At 33.4% G+C, this 3,934-nt stretch overlaps 1 protein-coding gene across 1 annotated transcript in view; it reads right to left on the reverse strand.

The window, feature by feature from the left end:
- The window catches only part of LOC128249346 (protocadherin alpha-6-like), a gene marked incomplete at its 3' end in the record, with an annotated part of 42,696 nt that extends 41,877 nt beyond the window's left edge, over positions 1-819 (reverse strand). The window contains exon 1 of the mRNA XM_052972590.1: positions 570-819. The remainder of the gene's footprint in view (positions 1-569) is intronic.
- Between the last annotated feature and the right edge of the window lie 3,115 nt (positions 820-3,934).

A 3,934-nucleotide genomic window follows, 5' to 3' on the forward strand; every position in this document is an offset into this window, starting at 1 on the left:
ATATATATATATATATATATATATATATATATATATATACACACACACGGGTACTTATTAATACATACAGCGAAAGGGAGATATGGAGAGAGAGAGAGAGGGGAGAAAGAGAGAATAAGAGTGGTAGAGAAGTAGAAAATAGAAAGATAAAGTAAGGACCATATATGTAAAAGAATTTTTGCAAAGTTCTTTGAAAAAGAATGCTAAGTTGAATCTATTTAAGGCTACAATATTGACTAGCAACAGACTCAGTAACTCTGGTAGATATTTCTTCATAATTGTTATACATTATTTGAATAATTGATAAACTTATAAACATATTTGTAAGATGTTTAAAAACACTTATCTATCTTCAGGAAAAATTTATACATTTTCTAGTTAAGTGTTCTTATGAAAATATAAGAGAGCCAAACATATTACTAAATAAATCTTAGTCATACTTACTATTTTAAACAACTAGCAACAACTCCACTTATTGTATAGTTCTTGTGTTTTTTCTTCTTTACAAGTCCTATAGAAGTGACTAAAAAAAACAAAATAAATTCAGAAATAGCAGACAGTAAACTCACCGTTGCTGTTAAATCTTTCTCAGTGTAACAACGTTGACTGAGATGTGTATCCTGCTGTAGAGTTGTACAGTCACTGCTGCTGATGAATGCAAGCTGTATTGTGTATCTTGGTCTGTGTTGTTGTGTGAATATGAGAGAGTGAGAGAGAAAGAGAGTGAATGAATGAGTGAGAAAGTGAGAGAGAAAGAGAGTGAATGAATGAGTGAGAAAGTGAGAAATCAAGAGGGAGCTGTATAGAAAGGAAGAGAGAGGGCTCTGCTGTCTTATCAAGAATGCTATATCTGTTATAGCCAATGACAGACTGTTTATGGTTCCCATAGAAGAAAAATGGAAACTCTGCCTAGGATTCTTATAGTGTGTACAAGTAAACCTAACGAAGGCCTGAATCACTCACAGTTCCATTAACTTACTCACCTATAATTATGTTATAGATTTATAAAAATCTCTAATTTAGTCCCGATAAAAAGTCCACTAATTATGGAGTAAAATGTCTCTTCTTATAATTAGAGGTAAACGACATTTAGAAAGTAGCTTTTGATGCAAAAATCAAAGATATGGCTATAGGAATCAGTTTAATTGAAGTAACATATTGTTATTTATTCTATATTTAAAAAAAAAGTCTAGTTGCTACAGACTTTGAGAAGTGGAAGTGGAGGTATTAAAATAAGCTACAGTTTTACAATGGTTTTTCAAATTATCTATGGCAGTGGTCTTGGGAGACAGAAGCAGATTTAATCTGAATCTAAGTTAGGGAATATAATTCTATAGTGCCTCTTACTTCTTCAATTAATGTATTCGCCTGTAATTTTGTGTGTATATATATATATATACACATACAAATTCTTACATACACAGATACATTGATACATATAACTATATACATATACATAGACATAGAGGTATATGAATGTGTGTGTATATTTATGTGTATATATATATATATGTATATTTCTATCTATCTGTCTGTCTGTATGCATGTATGTATGTATTTATGTATGTATGTGTGTATAAGGCTTCTTTAAATTGAAATCCTTTCTCATGACTTCAGCGTTTCACACTACTGCGATCATCAGGTGATGTTGGCATGCTGTGTAATTTGAGTCACAAGAAAGGGATACATATTAAATGAACTGTTCTCCACAACTTGTATTGAGTATACTTTCCTTTATTTGTTAACACAAGGTAACATTTAAATAGCATATACACAGCTGTTATATATATGTGTATTATAAATATTTATATAGCATATAACTATTTATGTAACATACATACATGCACACACACACACACACACACACATGCACACACATATATATATATATATATATGAATATCTATATATGTGTGTTTGTGTTGATCAGCTTTATTAGACCAAATGTAATGAAGACCCGATTTCCTATGTCATTGAACTTTGAGGTTCATTCACCACTTATTTCTAGAATTAGTGGTTTTTCAACAAATTGTACTAACACATTGTATAGTGACTGAACTCTCACTGATCCCCATTCTAAAACAGTTTGTGTGCCCAGAATGTTTGGTTTCCTTCTATGTGCCACACCTCCAACAGCACCCACTCTTATGCAGATGACACAACTCTTTCTTCCTTTCTTACTTTTTGCACCAAGCATCATCATCATGCAGGGCCTATAAAGAGTATTCCATTCAAGAGATACTTTGATTTGAAAGCTGATGATCCAAGGAAGGGGTGCTAGTAGCTGTTCTACTGGGTGCCTCAGTAAAACCTCAGAGTCTCTTGAATTTTGAAAGTTCTCCACATTCTGAGGCCAAATACACCTTTGTGCCACCTTGCCTAATTTCTCTTGGAGGCCCTTTCTAAATGTACTAAAGATACTTCATCCAAAATCTGTACAAACTCCATGAGTAGAACTTTCAATGATATTTATTCTCCAGTGGGGTAATGCTAGTTTTACTTCTTTCAACAGCAGAAAGACATTATCAGTGCACGGATCAAGGAAACACTATTACATTGCAGATACACACCTCGTATGCCCACTTTACCCTCTAAATATGTTCACTACAAATGCTTAGGCTTACTATGACTGAAGAAATCCCCTGATGAATAACAATACTCAACATTGCGATGACTACATTTCCAAACCTGACTTCTCTCTACAGACCCAGAAAATATTTCAACTCATATTTCAGGTGATATACACAAAGCTATTTACGAAGTTAGCTGTGACATACAACAGATTATTGTTTATGAAACAGAGCTACTTTTACACAGATATTCCCGATCACATTCTAAAGAATAGAGACTTGACCGATTTGGCAAAAAAGTCACTCATCAATACACCCTAATGTTTGGCCTGCAGGCATGCAGTTTTCTCTCTCTGATTTTTTGTTCTGTTATTACAGAGGCCTTGCTCCTTGGAGTTGGCTGGTCTTGTGTATCATCTACGTAGGCAAACCTGAACCACTTGTCTCTTTTCTTCATTCACCTGTTTTGTGTACAATACACACAAACCCAATTTTGCAGTCATCATTGACTTGCAACTATTCAAAAAGAATGTTAACAGCAGTAATCTCATCAGTCTTGGAAGACACAGGAAAGCCATGGGCACATTCTGCTTATGCAAACTAAACTATTGAAGATATATAAATATATGTGTACACACACACACACACACACACACAGATACATGCATACATGCATACATATACTAAAAGAGAAACATGCATGCAGACATATACAGAATATATGTGTTTTTATATAAACATGCGTGTGCATGTGTGTATGTATGTGAATAATTATACACACAAAAGACCTCTATTTATATGTGGTACATATGTATATGTAAATTTATATATATGTATATATATATTATTTCTTTCATTCATTTGTTTTTACATCCATTTTTCCATGCTTGTACGAGTTTGATGAATATATGTTATTGCTGCATTGCTTTACCACACATCAACTTCCTTTTCATTAACCTTTACCTGTTTTTCGAGTATGGAAGTTTTAATTCCACTAACCTTTGAAAGCAAAAGACAACTGGACTGTTTGTTGAGAGGGAGTTGATAAAAAGCAACACTGTCCATAACTCAGTAATTCTTCATGTGATTTCAGAATGTAAAACTTCACACACAATCAAAAAATGTATGCACACACATACATTGATATGTACATATACATGTATGGTCATGGTTGTGTGGTTAAAAACTTGGCTTCCCAACCATGTGGTCTTTGACTTAAGTCGCACTGCATGGCACCTTGTGCAAGTCTCTTCTGCTAGAGTCATATAGAAATTGAAAGAAACCTGTCTCTCTCTCTCACACACACACACACACACACAAATGTGTGTGTGTGTATATATATATATATATATATATATATATAT

Source organism: Octopus bimaculoides, chromosome 14, assembly GCF_001194135.2.
Source record: "Octopus bimaculoides isolate UCB-OBI-ISO-001 chromosome 14, ASM119413v2, whole genome shotgun sequence".
In the NCBI taxonomy this organism is placed as follows: domain Eukaryota; kingdom Metazoa; phylum Mollusca; class Cephalopoda; order Octopoda; family Octopodidae; genus Octopus; species Octopus bimaculoides.